General features: G+C 42.8%; 8 non-coding genes across 8 annotated transcripts; all 8 read left to right on the top strand.

The window, feature by feature from the left end:
- The first annotated feature begins 11,699 nt into the window (after positions 1–11,699).
- LOC135022101 (U1 spliceosomal RNA) lies at positions 11,700–11,863 on the top strand. The gene has a single exon (XR_010219268.1). It is a non-coding gene; the product is annotated as a U1 spliceosomal RNA (small nuclear RNA).
- A 152-nt stretch (positions 11,864–12,015) lies between these two features.
- Positions 12,016–12,178, top strand: LOC135022053 (U1 spliceosomal RNA). The gene has a single exon (XR_010219220.1). It is a non-coding gene; the product is annotated as a U1 spliceosomal RNA (small nuclear RNA).
- A 673-nt stretch (positions 12,179–12,851) lies between these two features.
- LOC135022089 (U1 spliceosomal RNA) lies at positions 12,852–13,015 on the top strand. Its single transcript, XR_010219256.1, has one exon. It is a non-coding gene; the product is annotated as a U1 spliceosomal RNA (small nuclear RNA).
- A 152-nt stretch (positions 13,016–13,167) lies between these two features.
- Positions 13,168–13,330, top strand: LOC135022070 (U1 spliceosomal RNA). The gene has a single exon (XR_010219236.1). It is a non-coding gene; the product is annotated as a U1 spliceosomal RNA (small nuclear RNA).
- A 671-nt stretch (positions 13,331–14,001) lies between these two features.
- LOC135022036 (U1 spliceosomal RNA) lies at positions 14,002–14,165 on the top strand. Its single transcript, XR_010219203.1, has one exon. It is a non-coding gene; the product is annotated as a U1 spliceosomal RNA (small nuclear RNA).
- Positions 14,166–14,317: 152 nt separating this feature from the next.
- LOC135022065 (U1 spliceosomal RNA) lies at positions 14,318–14,480 on the top strand. The gene has a single exon (XR_010219232.1). It is a non-coding gene; the product is annotated as a U1 spliceosomal RNA (small nuclear RNA).
- Positions 14,481–15,150: 670 nt separating this feature from the next.
- Positions 15,151–15,314, top strand: LOC135022095 (U1 spliceosomal RNA). The gene has a single exon (XR_010219262.1). It is a non-coding gene; the product is annotated as a U1 spliceosomal RNA (small nuclear RNA).
- Positions 15,315–15,466: 152 nt separating this feature from the next.
- Positions 15,467–15,625, top strand: LOC135022059 (U1 spliceosomal RNA). The gene has a single exon (XR_010219226.1). It is a non-coding gene; the product is annotated as a U1 spliceosomal RNA (small nuclear RNA).
- Positions 15,626–21,818: the final 6,193 nt, after the last annotated feature.

The following is a 21,818-nucleotide window of genomic DNA, read 5'->3' as shown; positions in this document are numbered from 1 at the left end:
TCCATCTTCGGTCATCTGGGCGGGCCTCACACAAGATTTATTTACCCAGTTAAAACAGCTTCAACACCAAGCTCCTAGAATTACTCCTGCTGGTCGTCTTTACGTCCCTGAGTTTTTGAGAGTTACTGTTTTAACGGAATTCCATGATAACAAAGTTTCAGGGCATCCAGGAGTCTCTAAGACATTGGAGTTAGTCTCTCGCTCAGTATGGTGGCCTGGTCTTTCTAAAGACGTCAAGGAATTTGTTTATTCAAGTCAGGTTTGTGCACAGCATAAGGTTCCCCGTTCCTTGCCCATCGGGCAACTTATGCCCGTAAATGTTCCTCTCCGGCCGTGGTCTCATATTTCCATGGATTTTGTGGTTGACCTTCCCCTTTCAGCCGGATTCCGAGTCATATGGGTGGTAGTGGACCGTTTTAGTAAAATGGCTCATTTTATTGCTCTTCCCCGATTGCCTTCTGCCCAAGGGTTGGCAGTTTTGTTTCTCCGCCATGTATTCAGGCTTCATGGGTTGCCTACTGATATTGTTTCTGATCGGGGTCCACAATTCATCGCACAATTCTGGAAATGTTTTTGTGCCTCATTGAAGATGAAATTGTCGTTAACATCCGGTTACCACCCACAATCCAACGGGCAAACCGAACGAGTTAACCAATCATTGAAACAATATTTGCGCTTGTATTCAGCCAAACTCCAGAATGATTGGTCCGAGTTTCTTCCGTTGGCTGAATTTGCTTACAATAATTCTTGTCATTCCTCCACTAAAGAGTCTCCATTCTTTTCAGTTTTTGGTTTTCACCCCAGATCTAATTCTTTTTTTCATCATTCCTCAGTCTCCTCGCTTACCTTAACCTCCCATCTCAGAGCCATTTGGAAAAAGGTGCACCTTGCTCTCAGAAAAGCGGCCTTTCGAGAGAAGAAATTTTCTGACAGGCTCCGACGTCCTTGCACTTTTAAGGTGGGAGATAGGGTGTGGTTGTCGACTCGCAACATCAGGCTTCGACAATCCTCAGCTAGACTGGGACCCAAATTTATTGGGCCATTTCTTATTATTAAAAGAGTCAACCCAGTTGCCTTTCGGTTACGTTTACCAAGATCTCTCAGGATTGGAAATACGTTTCATTGTTCCCTGTTGAAACAATACGTTTCTTCCAGTAGATTTCCTCGGAAGATCTCTCAGGGTAGATCTCCAGTGGATGTACAGGGACAACAGGAGTTCTTGGTAGAGAAGGTTCTCGATTCCAAATTGTCCCGGGATCGGCTGTATTTTCTGGTTCACTGGAAAGGCTATGGTCCGGAGGAAAGGTCTTGGGTCCTGGATAAGGATCTTCATGCCCCGAGGCTCAAGAGGGCATTTTTCCGGGAATTTCCTCAGAAACCTGGCTTTAGGGGTTCCTTGACCCCTCCTCAAGGGGGGGGTACTGTTAGGCGCCGGGGTCCGCTTGATGGTCTGCGCGGCCCGGCGCCTAGCAACTAGAGATGCCATGCACGTACAGCCGCCGGCTCCCTAGCAATGCTAGACGCCGGGCGCGCTGAGCCGCACGGACCCTAGCAACGGGGACGCCACTGGTGGACCGCGTTCCCCGTTGCTAGGCTTTAGGAAATTAAGATATTCACCTGCTCTCTGGCCGTGCAGCAAGGCAGCTGCACGGCATTTATTCTAATCAGCCTTTAGCAGCTGATTGGAGGACTCCTTGTTAAATACACTCCCAGGGCTTCTCACAGATGCCGGTAATAGCTTCCTGCATGCTGCCTTTGTTTGCTGAGAGTCTGTTTCCAGTCCTGCTGTATCCGGTCATTCCAGTCCGCAGAAGTCCGGTATTCGGGAGTTGTCATCTCATCCCAAGAGGTCGTTTGGTTCCCTGGAGTCCTGACTGATCACCGTTTTATATCCAGTGGTGTTCGTGAGTTGCGGCTCTGCCGTGTGTTGCGGCTCAGCCGCTTTACCTTTTATATTTTGTGTTTGGAGCATTTGCGGAGGGTTCCGCTTCCACAAGTCCTCTCTGGTACTCGGCGGTGCCGGGTAGGAGAATTGGACAAGTGGATATTTTGGTTGTCCTTTTTCCTGGCGGTTTCTCAGCACATATTATAGTTTTGAGTTTGCTTAGCCCCTGGCCTGGTTGTTTAGTTAGAGGGCCTCTTGTTATCACCCTGTCTCGGGTTTCCCTTTGTCTCTCATTAAGACCGGGGGGCATCGAAGTTGGGCAGACATAATCCGCCCTTCAAACGCGGTTGCCAAGGGCTCAAGAAACCATAGTCTCGCAGGGGATTTCTGACAACACGGGTGAGACAACAGAGTTAGGGCGCCAAGGGCTATTTTCCTGTCCTGCTCCCTTCCCCAGCATTCCGTTCCAGTGCTCCGGTCCTTGCCATAAGATCTTCTCTGACCAGAGTGCTGGAATCATAACACATACTGGACACAGAAGAGGTTTTCTTCCACTGGAAAGGCTATGGAGATCCAGAGTCTGGTCAAACAAATTCTGAAACCAGCAAGAGTGTTAATCCATCAATGCATTCAGTTGCTGGGGAAGATGGTTGTGGCCTACGAGACCATTCAGTTTGGCAGGTTCCATGCCAGAGTGTTCCAGTGGGACCTGTTGGACAATTGGTCCGGATCCCACCTACACATGCACCGGAGGATAATCCTGTCTTCCAAGACCAGAATCTCACTCCATTGGTGGCTGCACAGTTCTCACCTCCTAGAGGGGCGATGGTTCGGGATCCAGGACTGGATCCTAGGGACCACAGATGCAACCCTCCGAGGCTGGGGAGCAGTCACACAGGGGGAAAACAAGTGTCCTTCGTTTGGGAGAAAAATGCAATGGTACAAGACAGCTTTTCCTTGCCAATATCTCTCTTTTGCAAAGAGCTGCGCATTGGAAAATTCATAGCTATGCCGTGTAGATGATGGTCTAACAGGAGGCTTTAAAATTTTCTTTCTAGTGTCCTTCGTTTGGGTGAAAAATGCAATGGTACAAGACAGCTTTTCCTTGCCAATATCTCTCTTTTGCAAAGAGCTGCGCATTGGAAAATTCAGGGCTATGTCGTGTATATGATGGCCTAACAGGAGGCTTTAAAATTTTCTTTCTAGTGTCCTTCGTTTGGGAGAAAAATGCAAAGGTACAAGACAGGTTTTCCTTGCCAATATCTCTCTTTTGCAAAGAGCTGCGCATTGGAAAATTCCGGGCTATGTCGTGTAGATGATTGCCTAACAGGAGGCTTTAAAATTTTAATTCTAGTGTCCTTCGTTTGGGAGAAAAATGCAAAGGTACAAGACAGCTTTTCCTTGCCAATATCTCTCTTTTGCAAAGAGCTGCGCATTGGAAAATTCAGAGCTATGTCGTGTAGATGATGGCCTAACAGGAGGCTTTAAAATTATCTTTCTAGTGTCCTTCGTTTGGGAGAAAAATGCAAAGGTACAAGACAGCTTTTCCTTGCCAATATCTCTCTTTTGCAAAGAGCTGCGCATTGGAAAATTCAGGGCTATGTCGTGTAGATGATGGCCTAACAGGAGGCCATCATCTACACGACATAGCCCTGAATTTTCCAATGCGCAGCTCTTTGCAAAAGAGAGATATTGGCAAGGAAAAGCTGTCTTGTACCTTTGCATTTTTCTCCCAAACGAAGGACACTAGAATTAAAATTTTAAAGCGTCCTGTTAGGCCATCATCTACACGACATAGCCCTGAATTTTCCAATGCGCAGCTCTTTGCAAAAGAGAGATATTGGCAAGGAAAAGCTGTCTTGTACCTTTGCATTTTTCTCCCAAACGAAGGACACTAGAAAGATAATTTTAAAGCCTCCTGTTAGGCCATCATCTACATGACATAGCCCTGAATTTTCCAATGCGCAGCTCTTTGCAAAAGAGAGATATTGGCAAGGAAAAGCTGTCTTGTACCTTTGCATTTTTCTCCCAAACGAAGGACACTAGAAAGAAAATTTTAAAGCCTCCTGTTAGGCCATCATCTACACGACATAGCCCTGAATTTTCCAATGCGCAGCTCTTTGCAAAAGAGAGATATTGGCAAGGAAAAGCTGTCTTGTACCTTTGCATTTTTCTCCCAAACGAAGGTCACTAGAAAGAAAATTTTAAAGCCTCCTGTTAGGCCATCATCTACACGACATAGCCCTGAATTTTCCAATGCGCAGCTCTTTGCAAAAGAGAGATATTGGCAAGGAAAAGCTGTCTTGTACCTTTGCATTTTTCTCCCAAACGAAGGACACTAGAATTAAAATTTTAAAGCCTCCTGTTAGGCCATCATCTACACGACATAGCCCTGAATTTTCCAATGCGCAGCTCTTTGCAAAAGAGAGATATTGGCAAGGAAAAGCTGTCTTGTACCTTTGCATTTTTCTTCCAAACGAAGGACACTAGAAAGAAAATTTTAAAGCCTCCTGTTAGGCCATCATCTACACGACATAGCCCTGAATTTTCCAATGCGCAGCTCTTTGCAAAAGAGAGATATTGGCAAGGAAAAGCTGTCTTGTACCTTTGCATTTTTCTCCCAAACGAAGGACACTAGAATTAAAATTTTAAAGCCTCCTGTTAGTGCTTTATCTACAAGGCATAGCCCTGAATTTTCCAATGCGTAGCTCTTTGCAATAGAGAGATATTGGCAAGGAAAAGCTGTCTTGTACCTTTGCATTTTTCTCCCAAACGAAGGACACTAGAATTAAAATTTTAAAGCCTCCTGTTAGGCCATCATCTACACGACATAGCCCTGAATTTTCCAATGCGCAGCTCTTTGCAAAAGAGAGATATTGGCAAGGAAAAGCTGTCTTGTACCTTTGCATTTTTCTCCCAAACGAAGGACACTAGAATTAAAATTTTAAAGCCTCCTGTTAGGCCATCATCTACACGACATAGCCCTGAATTTTCCAATGCGCAGCTCTTTGCAAAAGAGAGATATTGGCAAGGAAAAGCTGTCTTGTACCTTTGCATTTTTCTCCCAAACGAAGGACACTAGAATTAAAATTTTAAAGCCTCCTGTTAGGCCATCATCTACACGACATAGCCCTGAATTTTCCAATGCGCAGCTCTTTGCAAAAGAGAGATATTGGCAAGGAAAAGCTGTCTTGTACCTTTGCATTTTTCTCCCAAACGAAGGACACTAGAAATAAAATTTTAAAGCCTCCTGTTAGGCCATCATCTACACGACATAGCCCTGAATTTTCCAATGCGCAGCTCTTTGCAAAAGAGAGATATTGGCAAGGAAAAGCTGTCTTGTACCTTTGCATTTTTCTCCCAAACGAAGGACACTAGAAAGATAATTTTAAAGCCTCCTGTTAGGCCATCATCTACACGACATAGCCCTGAATTTTCCAATGCGCAGCTCTTTGCAAAAGAGAGATATTGGCAAGGAAAAGCTGTCTTGTACCTTTGCATTTTTCTCCCAAACGAAGGACACTAGAAAGAAAATTTTAAAGCCTCCTGTTAGGCCATCATCTACACGACATAGCCCTGAATTTTCCAATGCGCAGCTCTTTGCAAAAGAGATATTGGCAAGGAAAAGCTGTCTTGTACCTTTGCATTTTTCTCCCAAACGAAGGACACTAGAATTAAAATTTTAAAGCCTCCTGTTAGAACATCATCTACACGACATAGCCCTGAATTTTCCAATGCGCAGCTCTTTGCAAAAGAGAGATATTGGCAAGGAAAAGCTGTCTTGTACCTTTGCATTTTTCTCCCAAACGAAGGACACTAGAATTAAAATTTTAAAGCCTCCTGTTAGGCCATCATCTACACGACATAGCCCTGAATTTTCCAATGCGCAGCTCTTTGCAAAAGAGAGATATTGGCAAGGAAAAGCTGTCTTGTACCTTTGCATTTTTCTCCCAAACGAAGGACACTAGAAAGATAATTTTAAAGCCTCCTGTTAGGCCATCATCTACACGACATAGCCCTGAATTTTCCAATGCGCAGCTCTTTGCAAAAGAGAGATATTGGCAAGGAAAAGCTGTCTTGTACCTTTGCATTTTTCTCCCAAACGAAGGACACTAGAAAGAAAATTTTAAAGCCTCCTGTTAGGCCATCATCTACACGACATAGCCCTGAATTTTCCAATGCGCAGCTCTTTGCAAAAGAGAGATATTGGCAAGGAAAAGCTGTCTTGTACCTTTGCATTTTTCTCCCAAACGAAGGTCACTAGAAAGAAACAAACCAGGCCTAAAATCAGGTGATATTGGGCATATACAGTGTGGTGTGGCTGTAGATGAGCTTAGTGGTTTCTGTTAGAGTTCTTCTACTTCTAACTACTCGTACATAAATGAGTAAGCAGCCGATTTATTAAACCTGGTGAAATGATAATTTGCATGGTGATAAAGTACCAGCCAATCAGCTCCTAATTGCCATGTCACAGGCTGGGTTTGAAAAATGACAGTTAGGAGCTGACTGGCTGGTACTTTATCACCTTGCACTTTATCAGTTCACCAGGCTTAATAGATCTGCCCCAATGTTTCAAAATGGAATGTATCAAGAGAACGGTGTTAGTATTGTAAAAATACACACAGCTCCTGGTATTTCCTTGTGGTCTCCCATCCAAGTACTAAAACCAGGACCAACACTGCTCAGCTTCCATGATCAGGAGAGATTGGGCAAATCCAGTGTGCTGTGGCTGTAGATGAGCTGGTGGTTTCTGTTACAGCTCTTCTACTTCTAACTTCTGGTACATAAAAGAATACATGTAAAAATTAAATGTACCAAGAAAATGGTGTTGGTAGTTTAAAAACACCTAAAGAATCTGATACTACCAAGCAGTCTCCCATCCATGTATTAACAAAGTCCAATACTGCTTTGCTTCAAAAATCAAATGAGATTGGGCATATCCAGTGTGGTGTGGCTTTAGATAAGCTTTGTGGTTTCTGTTAGAGCTCTTCTACTTCTAACTACTGGTACATTAACGAATATGTATAACAGGCATGTCCAAACTGCGGCCCTCCAGCTGTTGAGAAACTACTCATCCCAGCATGCCCTGACGCAGCTTTAGCATTCCCTGACAGCAAAACTGTGTCTGGGCATGCTGGGATATGTAGTTTCACAACAGCTGGAGGGCCGCAGTTTGGACATGCCTGATGTATAAGGTTGTAGTTTATCCAATATGCCTTTACTACCTTACCTTTCAACCCCCCCTCCCTCCCCTCTTCTCCTTATAACTTCCTTAGTTCTCTCCTCCTCGTGTGTGCGTTATTTGTTTTCTCATACGTCCTAGAGGATGCTGGGGTCACATTAAGAACCATGGGGTATAGACGGGATCCGCAGGAGACATGGGCACTTTAAGACTTTCAAAGGGTGTGAACTGTCTCCTCCCTCTATGCCCCTCCTCCAGACTCCAGTTTTAGTATTGTGCGCAGTGATACTGGATGCACTACAGAGGAGCTCTACTGAGTTTCTCTGAAAAGACTAGTTAGTTTTTTTTATTTTCAGGGAGGCTGCTGGCAACAGTCTCCCTGCTTCGTTGGACTTAGGGGAGAGAAGTATGACCAACTTCTAGTGAGTTCAATGGCTCTGCTTCAGGCTGACAGGACACCATTAGCTCCTGAGGGTGCTGATCGCTGGGTACGCCTAGATGCACACTCCCGCAGCCTGCCGTCACCCCCTTACAGAGCCAGAAGACAGGTGAGTAGCAGAAGAACAGAAGACTTCTTCTTCAGTGACGGCATTCTGAGGTACCGAGCAGCGAGCGGAACGCTGCGCGCCATGCTCACACACAAACACAGGCACTGCAGGGTGCAGGGCACGGGGGGGGGGCACCCTGGGCAGCATAAATTCCTCACAAAAGGCTGGAAAAAGTGGACATTAGTGCCTGGGCACTGTCCTTACCCCAATAGCGTAATTAATTATTTCTGAGCGGGACAGATACGCGCCATTACAGCGGCGGGGCTTCTTCCTCACCTCACCAGAACATCTTTAGAGCATTACAAGTCTATCACTATAGAGTTTATTATTTCCCAGACTGTGTACTTTTGGCGCTGGATTGTGAGCTGAAAAATCCTCTGTGTCCCTCTGACAGATTTACTGACGGTCTGTCCCCCATAAGCCGGTGTGTCTGTGGGTACTTGGTATATGTGTGTCAACATGTCGGTGGCTGAATGTTTTTCCCAAGAGGAAACTATATTAGGAATGCAGACATATGATGGTGGCCCTGTTGGCACCACCAATAACTGACTGGGTAAATGTTTCAGTAATATCAGAGTAAGGTTGGATAAATCTGTGTCCCAGACACAGACGTAGAGAATAGATGTGATATTCATGGCTATGTTTCTTTTCCCTCAGGCCCCGCTGGGTCGCAAAAATGTTATTTTGCCCAGTTACTACACACTGATACTGACACGGATACTGATACTTATGTCGACCATAATGTTTCCTGATTAGATCCAATATTGGCAAGGAGCATTCAGTACATGATTGTGGATATTAAGGACATATTAAAATCACTGAAGACCCTGCTGTTCCTGACAAAGGGGTCTATATGTATGTATATATAGATATATAATGAAAGCTGATGTAACGTTCCTCCATCTCTGTTTGAGAAAGTCTGGGCCAGCTCGACAAGATGGTTTCAAATCCCCAAAAGGATTCTGGTTGTTTATTCATTTCCCGCCGCGGACAGAATAAAGTGGGAGTCACCCCCTGTTCTGCACGGGGCCCTGTCACAAATCCAGCGGATCGTATGCAGGAAGCTACATTATTTCTAGTTATGTAACCACGGGTACATTACTTAGACCTGCCATTACATGTGCATGGGTGAGTAGTAGTATTCAAGAATTGGTCGAATACCTTGTCATCCGATATAGATACCCTGGAGAGATGGGATACTCCTTACGTTGTATCATATCAAGGACACTGCAGCATACTTACGTGAGACTGCAAGGGATATAGGACTCTTGAGTTCACGGGCCAATTTCATGGCAGTGTCGAATAGGAGGGCATTGTGGATTCACCAAGAGAATGCTGATGCTGACTCCAAGAAGAAAGGGAGTCTCTTCCCTATGAAGGTGAAGCCTTGTTTGGTGACTGCCTAGTTAATTTGATCTCGGCAGCTCCCGCAGGTAAGTCAACCTTCTTGCCCTATGTTCCCTCCCAACGGATGAAGACGCATCATTCTCTGATGCAGTCATTTCGGCCCAATAGATATGCAAGAAGTTAAGATTCCCCTTTCTTTGCAGGTAGAGGAAGGAGAAGAGAGAAGAGGTCTGCATCCTCTTCAAGATCGCAGGAGCAGAGATCATCCTCTGCTTCTGCCAAATCCACTGCATGACGCTGGGGCTCTCTTGCAGGAGCCCGCACCAGTGGGGGCACGTCTAAAACTCTTCAGTCAGTTCTGGATTCATTCGGACATGGACTCGTGTGTTTTACAAATAGTGTCCCAAGGGTACAAACTGGGGTTTCAAGATGTTCCCCCTCACCGATTGTTCAAACATTAAGTTACTGTGCTATTCCTGGGTTATATAGCGCTGGGGTATGTGCTGGCATACTCTCTCTCTGTCTCTCCAAAGGGCCTTGTGGGGAAAATGTCTTCAGTATTGGCAAGGAAAAGCTGTCTTGTACCTTTGCATTTTTCTCCCAAACGAAGGACACTAGAAAGAAAATTTTAAAGCCTCCTGTTAGGCCATCATCTACACGACATAGCCCTGAATTTTCCAATGCGTAGCTCTTTGCAAAAGAGAGATATTGGCAAGGAAAAGCTGTCTTGTACCTTTGCATTTTTCTCCCAAACGAAGGACACTAGAAAGAGAATTTTAAAGCCTCCTGTTAGGCCATCATCTACACGACATAGCCCTGAATTTTCCAATGCGCAGCTCTTTGCAAAAGAGAGATATTGGCAAGGAAAAGCTGTCTTGTACCATTGCATTTTTCTCCCAAACGAAGGACACTAGAAAGAAAATTTTAAAGCCTCCTGTTAGGCCATCATCTACACGACATAGCCCTAAATTTTCCAATGCGTAGCTCTTTGCAAAAGAGAGATATTGGCAAGGAAAAGCTGTCTTGTACCTTTGCATTTTTCTCCGAAACGAAGGACACTAGAAAGAAAATTTTAAAGCCTCCTGTTAGGCCATCATCTACACGACATAGCCCTGAATTTTCCAATGCGCAGCTCTTTGCAAAAGAGAGATATTGGCAGGGAAAAGCTGTCTTGTACCTTTGCATTTTTCTCCCAAACGAAGGTCACTAGAAAGAAAATTTTAAAGCCTCCTGTTAGGCCATCATCTACACGACATAGCCCTGAATTTTCCAATGCGTAGCTCTTTGCAAAAGAGAGATATTGGCAAGGAAAAGCTGTCTTGTACCTTTGCATTTTTCTCCCAAACGAAGGACACTAGAAAGAAAATTTTAAAGCCTCCTGTTAGGCCATCATCTACACGACATAGCCCTGAATTTTCCAATGCGCAGCTCTTTGCAAAAGAGAGATATTGGCAAGGAAAAGCTGTCTTGTACCATTGCATTTTTCTCCCAAACGAAGGACACTAGAAAGAACATTTTAAAGCCTCCTGTTAGGCCATCATCTACACGACATAGCCCTGAATTTTCCAATGCGCAGCTCTTTGCAAAAGAGAGATATTGGCAAGGAAAAGCTGTCTTGTACCTTTGCATTTTTCTCCCAAACGAAGGTCACTAGAAAGAAAATTTTAAAGCCTCCTGTTAGGCCATCATCTACACGACATAGCCCTGAATTTTCCAATGCGTAGCTCTTTGCAAAAGAGAGATATTGGCAAGGAAAAGCTGTCTTGTACCTTTGCATTTTTCTCCCAAACGAAGGACACTAGAAAGAAAATTTTAAAGCCTCCTGTTAGGCCATCATCTACACGACATAGCCCTGAATTTTCCAATGCGCAGCTCTTTGCAAAAGAGAGATATTGGCAAGGAAAAGCTGTCTTGTACCTTTGCATTTTTCTCCCAAACGAAGGACACTAGAAAGAAAATTTTAAAGCCTCCTGTTAGGCCATCATCTACACGACATAGCCCTGAATTTTCCAATACTTGACTGCATAATTTGTGTTTCCCCTGGTCGGCTCTCATATAATTCAGATCTCTTTGTCTCAGGTCTCTCTCCAGCCTAGTTTGCTGTCTGTTTCCACTTCTCTTTTCTTGAGCCGCTCCCTTCTATGCCCTTGCGCACTATCCTGACTTCTCCCGTCTGCTTACTTTGTGCCTTCCAACGCACAATGCGAACTACAGGTAGTGCTGCAGGGCCCACACCCTTTTATTTGCCTTACAGAGCAGCTCTGGAGCTGTTACAGTGCCCAGCTGCTGCAAGAAATCAGCTTGAATGCTTCAGGGGCTGGGGCATAGCCAACATGAGCCCCACACCGAATGAGGGTGCAGGTGTTTAATGCGAACTAGGGGTCATCCAAGCGCCGCAAAAGGCCGCCATGCCCTGCACGCCCCTTTTCTCTTTTCATATGCAGATGAGGGTTGAAGCCAACTTTGACCCACTGCTTGGATGACATCACCATATGCAAATCCATCTGCTGCAGGCCTTCCCCCAGGAATGCTTGTACTAGTTGTTGCATTTGGTTTGTTGTTTGGGGGTGCTTCAGTATTAGGCAGCCTTCTGCCCTCCCATGTTCATCTGAAAATATGTGTTCTCCCTGCAGTTGTTGTCCCCAGATGAGAGTTCCCTTGTGCTGCCTCAGTTGAATCTCCTTTACTTGACAGAGATGTGCCTGAGCAGCGGCCCTCCCCAGCCCTATCCCAAATCATACTTATTTTGCATAGGAGATACCATGGTCATGAAGATTGTTCTCCCAGGGTGAGGTTCATTCATTGCATTCTGGGTATGCTGACCCCTGTGATTTCCCCAAATGTGGGAAACTCGACTGCATTATTTGTGGTAGAGGGGGACTATGTTTGTGCTTTCCTCTGGTCAGCTCTGGTAAAAGTCAGATTTATTTGTCTCAGATCTTCCTCTAGCCTTGTTCCTCTTTCAAGAGTTCCCTTGTGCTGCCTCAGTTGGATCTCCTTCACTTGACAGGGGGGTGCCCGAGCAGCGACCCTCCCCAGCTCTAGCCCAACTCCTACTTACCTGCCAGGTGAGATACTATGATCATGAAGGTGCTTCTCCCAGGGCAAGGCTCACCCATTGCACTCTGGGTGTGCTGCTCCTGCAATTTCCCCAAATGTGGGACACTTGACTGCATAATTTGTGTTTCCCCTGGTCGGCTCTCGTATAATTCAGATCTCTTTGTCTCAGGTCTCTCTCCAGCCTAGTTTGCTGTCTGTTTCCACTTCTCTTTTCTTGAGCCGCTCCCTTCTATGCCCTTGCGCACTATCCTGACTTCTCCCGTCTGCTTACTTTGTGCCTTCCAATGCACAATGCAAACTACAGGTAGTGCTGCAGGGCCCACACCCTTTTACTTGCCTTACAGAGCAGCTCTGGAGCTGTTACAGTGCCCAGCTGCTGTAAGAAATCAGCTTGAATGCTTCAGGGGCTGGGGCATAGCCAACATGAGCCCCACACCGAAGGAGGGTGGAGGTGTTTAATGCGAACTAGGGGTCATCCAAGCGCCGCAAAAGGCCGCCATGCCCTGCACGCCCCTTTTCTCTTTTTTGATATGCAGACGAGGGTTGAAGCCAACTTTGACCCACTGCTTGGATGGCATTACCATATGCAAATCAATCTGCTGCAGGCCTTCCCCCAGGAATGCTTGCACTAGTTGTTGCATTTGGTTTGTTGTTTGGGGGTGCTTCAGTATTAGGCAGCCTTCTGCCCTCCCATGTTCATCTGAAAATATGTGTTCTCCCTGCAGTTGTTGTCCCCAGATGAGAGTTCCCTTGTGCTGCCTCAGTTGAATCTCCTTTACTTGACAGAGATGTGCCTGAGCAGCGGCCCTCCCCAGCCCTATCCCAAATCATACTTATTTTGCATAGGAGATACCATGGTCATGAAGATTGTTCTCCCAGGGTGAGGTTCATTCATTGCATTCTGGGTATGCTGACCCCTGTGATTTCCCCAAATGTGGGAAACTCGACTGCATTATTTGTGGTAGTGGGGGACTGTGTTTGTGCTTTCTTCTGGTCAACTCTGGTAAAAGTCAGATTTCTTTGTCTCAGATCTTCCTCTAGCCTTGTTCTTCTTTCGAGAGTTCCCTTGTGCTGCCTCAGTTGGATCTCCTTCACTTGACAGGGGGGTGCACGAGCAGCGACCCTCCCCAGCTCTAGCCCAACTCCTATTTACCTGCCAGGTGAGATACTATGATAAGGAAGGTGCTTCTCCCAGGGCAAGGCTCACCCATTGCACTTTGGGTGTGCTGCTCCTGCGATTTCCCCAAATGTGGGACACTTGACTGCATAATTTGTGTTTCCTCTGGTCGGCTCTCATATAATTCAGATCTCTTTGTCTCAGGTCTTTCTCCAGCCTAGTTTGCTGTCTGTTTCCACTTCTCTTTTCTTGAGCCGCTCCCTTCTATGCCCTTGCGCACTATCCTGACCTCTCCCGTCTGCTTACTTTGTGCCTTCCAACGCACAATGCATACTACAGGTAGTGCTGCAGGGCCCACACCCTTTTACATGCTTTACAGAGCAGCTCTGGAGCTGTTACAGTGCCCAGCTGCTGCAAGAAATCATCTTGAATGCTTCAGGGGCTGGGGCATAGCCAACATGAGCCCCACACCGAAGGATGGTGGAGATGTTTAATGCGAATTAGGGGTCATCCAAGCGCCACAAAAGGACGCCATGCCCTGCACATCCCTTTTTTCTTTTCATATGCAGACGAGGGTTGAAGCCAACTTTGACCCACTGCTTGGATGACATCACCATATGCAAATCCATCTGCTGCAGGCCTTCCCCCAGGAATGCTTGCACTAGTTGTTGCATTTGGTTTGTTGTTTGGGGGTGCTTCAGTATTAGGCAGCCTTCTGCCCTCCCATGTTCATCTGAAAATATGTGTTCTCCCTGCAGTTGTTGTCCCCAGATGAGAGTTCCCTTGTGCTGCCTCAGTTGAATCTCCTTTACTTGACAGAGATGTGCCTGAGCAGCGGCCCTCCCCAGCCCTATCCCAAATCATACTTATTTTGCATAGGAGATACCATGGTCATGAAGATTGTTCTCCCAGGGTGAGGTTCATTCATTGCATTCTGGGTATGCTGACCCCTGTGATTTCACCAAATGTGGGAAACTCAACTGCATTATTTGTGGTAGTGGGGGACTGTGTTTGTGCTTTCTTCTGGTCAACTCTGGTAAAAATCAGATTTCTTTGTCTCAGATCTTCCTCTAGCCTTGTTCCTCTTTCGAGAGTTCCCTTGTGCTGCCTCAGTTGGATCTCCTTCACTTGACAGGGGGGTACCCGAGCAGCGACCCTTCGCAGCTCTAGCCCAACTCCTACTTACCTGCCAGGTGAGATACTATGATCATGTAGGTGCTTCTCCCAGGGCAAGGCTCACCCATTGCACTCTGGGTGTGCTGCCCCTGTGATTTCCCCAAATGTGGGAAACTTGACTGCATAATTTGTGTTTCCCCTGGTCGGCTCTCGTATAATTCAGATCTCTTTGTCTCAGGTCTCTCTCCAGCCTAGTTTGCTGTCTGTTTCCACTTCTCTTTTCTTGAGCCGCTCCCTTCTATGCCCTTGCGCACTATCCTGACATCTCCCGTCTGCTTACTTGTGCCTTCCAACGCACAATGCATACTACAGGTAGTGCTGCAGGGCCCACACCCTTTTACATGCCTTACAGAACAGCTCTGGAGCTGTTACAGTGCCCAGCTGCTGCAAGAAATCATCTTGAATGCTTCAGGGGCTGGGGCATAGCCAACATGAGACCCACACCGAAGGAGGGTGGAGATGTTTAATGTGAATTAGGGGTCATCCAAGCGCCACAAAAGGACGCCATGCCCTGCACATCCCTTTTTTCTTTTCATATGCAGACGAGGGTTGAAGCCAACTTTGACCCACTGCTTGGATGACATCACCATATGCAAATCCATCTGCTGTAGGCCTTCCCCCAGGAATGCTTGTACTAGTTGTTGCATTTGGTTTGTTGTTTGGGGGTGCTTCAGTATTAGGCAGCCTTCTGCCCTCCCATGTTCATCTGAAAATATGTGTTCTCCCAGCAGTTGTTGTCCCCAGATGAGAGTTCCCTTGTGCTGCCTCAGTTGAATCTCCTTTACTTGACAGAGATGTGCCTGAGCAGCGGCCCTCCCCAGCTCTATCCCAAATCATACTTATTTTGCATAGGAGATACCATGGTCATGAAGATTGTTCTCCCAGGGTGAGGTTCATTCATTGCATTCTGGGTATGCTGACTCCTATGATTTCCCCAAATGTGGGAAACTCGACTGCATTATTTGTGGTAGTGGGGGACTGTGTTTGTGCTTTCCTCTGGTCAGCTCTGGTAAAAGTCAGATTTATTTGTCTCAGATCTTCCTCTAGCCTTGTTCTTCTTTCGAGAGTTCCCTTGTGCTGCCTCAGTTGGATCTCCTTCACTTGACAGGGGGGTGCCCGAGCATCGACCCTCCCCAGCTCAAGCCCAACTCCTACTTACCTGCCAGGTGAGATACTATGATCATGAAGGTGCTTCTCCCAGGGCAAGGCTCACCCATTGCACTCTGGGTGTGCTGCTCCTGCGATTTCCCCAAATGTGGGAAACTTGACTGCATAATTTGTTTTCTTTCAAAAATCCACTTAATTTTCTTTACCCTATTATTAAAATGGTAATTGACAAAAACAAACTACATTGTCACCAGAAGAGCAATACAAAATGTACAAGTGATATATTAAAATCATCTTTCCAGCTTGAATTTCAATGATGCATTAGGGCAACGATTTTGTGAGAAACATCTTCACCCTTAAATAAAGATTTTCTTAATTCCTTACCTGTGTGATAATTAGATATCACCTTGTTTTCGCATTAAACAGACTTCCACATGAGAAAACAGCAAGGATGCAGTGGCGTTAATGTTTCCTGGTGTCAACTTGTATTATTTCAGTAGACATTGAAATGAGGATGCATCTTGCTGCCTTTCCAATGAAGCAAGTTTAATTTAGTAATAGGTGAAAAACCATCCTTACAAAGGTGTTAATCAGAGACTTGGCTTTGTGGACACTTTTCAGAGAACAAATTTGTTAGCATAAAAATAAAGCCAGAAAATGAAGAGCTGTTTAATCACTCAATTGGATTTTTCTGCCAGCATATTTTTTTTCTCTGCAAACCACTGCTAAATTGTGCTTCCTAGCTGTTTTTATAAAATCAATGAATCAAATCTAACTCTGATTACATCAGAGAAGGCCAGGTACCCTACACAATAAGATGGGGTTTGAAATTTTGACTTGTCTACTTAAATATCACCAAAATCTGATCACAAGGTCAATTACGTCCCTGGGTGGGATTGAACCACCAACCTTTTGGTTAACAGCCGTACACACTAACTGATTGCGCCACAGAGACACTTTGCAAAAGTACTAACTGACAAATGCTAATAAGCATTCATCTAAAACGTTTCCTAGAAAAACTTAAAAAAGTCAATAATCTGGAGAGTTTTTGTAAGATGTTTCTTCTATCAACCAACGAAGAAACACATTGGTACTTTCCCATGATGAGTGAGTGCTTCAGGATCTCTTGCACTTACATGTGCAGCAGAGTACAGCAATGGAAGCATGCTGGGCCCATAACCCAGAGGTAGGCAGATTGAAACTATCCTCTGCTATATGCATTTTTTTTTGTTAATTAAAGTAATCCAAAACTGGGATTGATATTTTGGCTCTTTTATTTTTACTTAAAGTACAATAACTTTTACCATTTTAATTTGTTTTAATAGTATATTGACAGTATTGTTTTCTTTCAAAAATCCACTTAATTTTCTTTACCCTATTATTAAAATGGTAATTGACAAAAACAAACTACATTGTCACCAGAAGAGCAATACAAAATGTACAAGTGATATATTAAAATCATCTTTCCAGCTTGAATTTCAATGATGCATTGGGGCAACGATTTTGTGAGAAACATCTTCACCCTTAAATAAAGATTTTCTTAATTCCTTACCTGTGTGCTAATTAGATATCACCTTGTTTTCACATTAAACAGACTTCCACATGAGAAAGCAGCAAGGATGCAGTGGCGTTAATGTTTCCTGGTGTCAACCTGTATTATTTCAGTAGACATTGAAATGAGGATGCATCTTGCTGCCTTTCCAATGAAGCAAGTTTAATTTAGTAATAGGTGAAAAACCATCACTACAAAGGTGTTAATCAGAGACTTTGCTTTGTGGACACTTTTCAGAGAACAAATTTGTTAGCATAAAAATAAAGCCAGAAAATGAAGAGCTGTTTAATCACTCAATTGGATTTTTCTGCCAGCATATTTCTTTTTCTCTGCAACCCACTGCTAAATTGTGCTTCCTAGCTGTTTTTATAAAATCACTGAATCAAATCTAACTCTGATTACATCAGAGAAGGCCAGGTACCCTACACCATAACAGGGGGTTTGAAATTTTGACTTGTCTACTTAAAGATCACCAAAATCTGATAACAAGGTCAATTACGTACCTGGGTGGGATTGAACCACCAACCTTTTGGTTAATAGCCGTACACACTAACTGATTGCGCCACAGAGACACATTGCAAAAGTATATACTGACAAGGGCTAATAAGCATTCATCTAAAACGTTTCCTAGAAAAACTTTAAAAAGTCAATAATCTGGAGAGTTTTTGTAAGATGTTTCTTCCATCAACCAACGAAGAAACACATTGGTACTTTCCCATGATGAGTGAGTGCTTCAGGATCTCTTGCACTTACATGTGCAGCAGAGTACAGCAATGGAAGCATGCTGGGCCCATAACCCAGAGGTAGGCAGATTGAAAATATCCTCTGCTATATGCTTTTTTTTTTGTTAATTAAAGTAATCCAAAACTGGGATTGATATTTTGGCTCTTTTATTTTTACTTAAAGTACAATAACTTTTACCATTTTAATTTGTTTTAATAGTATATTGACAGTATTGTTTTCTTTCAAAAATCCACTTAATTTTCTTTACCCTATTATTAAAATGGTAATTGACAAAAACAAACTACATTGTCACCAGAAGAGCAATACAAAATGTACAAGTGATATATTAAAATCATCTTTCCAGCTTGAATTTCAATGATGCATTGGGGCAACGATTTTGTGAGAAACATCTTCACCCTTAAATAAAGATTTACTTAATTCCTTACCTGTGTGCTAATTAGATATCACCTTGTTTTCACATTAAACAGACTTCCACATGAGAAAGCAGCAAGGATGCAGTGGCGTTAATGTTTCCTGGTGTCAACCTGTATTATTTCAGTAGACATTGAAATGAGGATGCATCTTGCTGCCTTTCCAATGAAGCAAGTTTAATTTAGTAATAGGTGAAAAACCATCCCTACAAAGGTGTTAATCAGAGACTTGGCTTTGTGGACACTTTTCAGAGAACAAATTTGTTAGCATAAAAATAAACCAGAAAATGAAGAGCTGTTTAATCACTCAATTGGATTTTTTTGCCAGCATATTTTTTTTCTCTGCAACCCACTGCTAAATTGTGCTTCCTAGCTGTTTTTTATAAAATCACTGAATCAAATCTAACTCTGATAACATCAGAGAAGGCCAGGTACCCTACACAATAAGAGGGGGTTTGAAATTTTGACTTGTCTACTTAAAGATTACCAAAATCTGAACACAAGGTCAATTACGTCCCTGGGTGGGATTGAACCACCAACCTTTTGGTTAATAGCCTTACACACTAACCAATTGCACCACAGAGACACTTTGCAAAAGTACATACTGACAAAATCTAATAAGCATTCATCTAGAACGTTTCCTAGAAAAACTTTAAAAAGTCAATAATCTGGAGAGTTTTTGTAAGATGTTTCTTCCATCAACCAATGAAGAAACACATTGGTACTTTCCCATGATGAGTGAGTGCTTCAGGATCTTTTGCACTTACATGTGCAGCAGAGTACTGCAATGGAAGCATGCTGGGCCCATAACCCAGAGGTAGGCAGATTGAAACTATCCTTTGCTATATGCATTTTTTTTGTTAATTAAAGTAATCCAAAACTGGGATTGATATTTTGGCTCTTTTATTTTTACTTAAAGTACAATAACTTTTACCATTTTAATTTGTTTTGATAGTATATTGACAGTATTGTTTTCTTTCAAAAATCCACTTAATTTTCTTTACCCTATTATTAAAATGGTAATTGACAAAAACAAACTACATTGTCACCAGAAGAGCAATACAAAATGTACAAGTGATATATTAAAATCATCTTTCCAGCTTGAATTTCAATGATGCATTGGGGCAACGATTTTGTGAGAAACATCTTCACCCTTAAATAAAGATTTTCTTAATTCCTTACCTGTGTGCTAATTAGATATCACCTTGTTTTCACATTAAACAGACTTCCACATGAGAAAGCAGCAAGGATGCAGTGGCGTTAATGTTTCCTGGTGTCAACCTGTATTATTTCAGTAGACATTGAAATGAGGATGCCTCTTGCTGCCTTTCCAATGAAGCAAGTTTAATTTAGTAATAGGTGAAAAACCATCCCTACAAAGGTGTTAATCAGAGACTTGGCTTTGTGGACACTTTTCAGAGAACAAATTTGTTAGCATAAAAATAAACCAGAAAATGAAGAGCTGTTTAATCACTCAATTGGATTTTTTTGCCAGCATATTTTTTTTTCTCTGCAACCCACTGCTAAATTGTGCTTCCTAGCTGTTTTTTTTATAAAATCACTGAATCAAATCTAACTCTGATAACATCAGAGAAGGCCAGGTACCCTACACAATAAGAGGGGGTTTGAAATTTTGACTTGTCTACTTAAAGATCACCAAAATCTGAACACAAGGTCAATTACGTCCCTGGGTGGGATTGAACCACCAACCTTTTGGTTAATAGCCTTACACACTAACCAATTGCGCCACAGAGACACTTTGCCAAAGTACATACTGACAAAATCTAATAAGCATTCATCTAGAACGTTTCCTAGAAAAACTTTAAAAAGTCAATAATCTGGAGAGTTTTTGTAAGATGTTTCTTCCATCAACCAATGAAGAAACACATTGGTACTTTCCCATGATGAGTGAGTGCTTCAGGATCTTTTGCACTTACATGTGCAGCAGAGTACTGCAATGGAAGCATGCTGGGCCCATAACCCAGAGGTAGGCAGATTGAAACTATCCTTTGCTATATGAATTTTTTTTGTTAATTAAAGTAATCCAAAACTGGGATTGATATTTTGGCTCTTTTATTTTTACTTAAAGTACAATAACTTTTACCATTTTAATTTGTTTTGACAGTATATTGACAGTATTGTTTTCTTTCAAAAATCCACTTAATTTTCTTTACCCTATTATTAAAATGGTAATTGACAAAAACAAACTACATTGTCACCAGAAGAGCAATACAAAATGTACAAGTGATATATTAAAATCATCTTTCCAGCTTGAATTTCAATGATGCATTAGGGCAACGATTTTGTGAGAAACATCTTCACCCTTAAATAAAGATTTTCTTAATTCCTTACCTGTGTGATAATTAGATATCACCTTGTTTTCACATTAAACAGACTTCCACATGAGAAAGCAGCAAGGATGCAGTGGCGTTAATGTTTCCTGGTGTCAACTTGTATTATTTCAGTAGACATTGAAATGAGGATGCATCTTGCTGCCTTTCCAATGAAGCAAGTTTAATTTAGTAATAGGTGAAAAACCATCCTTACAAAGGTGTTAATCAGAGACTTGGCTTTGTGGATACTTTTCAGAGAACAAATTTGTTAGCATAAAAATAAAGCCAGAAAATGAAGACCTGTTTAATCACTCAATTGGATTTTTCTGCCAGCATATTTTTTTTTCTCTGCAAACCACTGCTAAATTGTGCTTCCTAGCTGTTTTTATAAAATCAATGAATCAAATCTAACTCTGATTACATCAGAGAAGGCCAGGTACCCTACACAATAAGATGGGGTTTGAAATTTTGACTTGTCTACTTAAATATCACCAAAATCTGATCACAAGGTCAATTACGTCCCTGGGTGGGATTGAACCACCAACCTTTTGGTTAATAGCCTTACACACTAACCAATTGCGCCACAGAGACACTTTGCAAAAGTACATACTGTCAAAGGCTAATAAGCATTCATCTAAAACGTTTCCTAGAAAAACTTTAAAAAGTCAATAATCTGGAGAGTTTTTGTAAGATGTTTCTTACATCAACCAATGAAGAAACACATTGGTACTTTCCCATGATGAGTGAGTGCTTCAGGATCTCTTGCACTTACATGTGCAGCAGAGTACTGCAATGGAAGCATGCTGGGCCCATAACCCAGAGGTAGGCAGATTGAAACTATCCTTTGCTATATGCATTTTTTTTGTTAATTAAAGTAATCCAAAACTGGGATTGATATTTTGGCTCTTTTATTTTTACTTAAAGTACAATAACTTTTACCATTTTAATTTGTTTTGATAGTATATTGACAGTATTGTTTTCTTTCAAAAATCCACTTAATTTTCTTTACCCTATTATTAAAAAAAATGGTAATTGACAAAAACAAACTACATTGTCACCAGAAGAGCAATACAAAATGTACAAGTGATATATTAAAATCATCTTTCCAGCTTGAATTTCAATGATGCATTGGGGCAACGATTTTGTGAGAAACATCTTCACCCTTAAATAAAGATTTTCTTAATTCCTTACCTGTGTGCTAATTAGATATCACCTTGTTTTCACATTAAACAGACTTCCACATGAGAAAGCAGCAAGGATGCAGTGGCGTTAATGTTTCCTGGTGTCAACCTGTATTATTTCAGTAGACATTGAAATGAGGATGCATCTTGCTGCCTTTCCAATGAAGCAAGTTTAA

This window comes from Pseudophryne corroboree, unplaced genomic scaffold (genome assembly GCF_028390025.1).
Source record: "Pseudophryne corroboree isolate aPseCor3 unplaced genomic scaffold, aPseCor3.hap2 scaffold_381, whole genome shotgun sequence".
NCBI lineage: Eukaryota > Metazoa > Chordata > Amphibia > Anura > Myobatrachidae > Pseudophryne > Pseudophryne corroboree.
The sequence above is the reverse complement of the archived record's forward strand: the minus strand, read 5'-3'. Positions and strand labels throughout refer to the sequence as shown.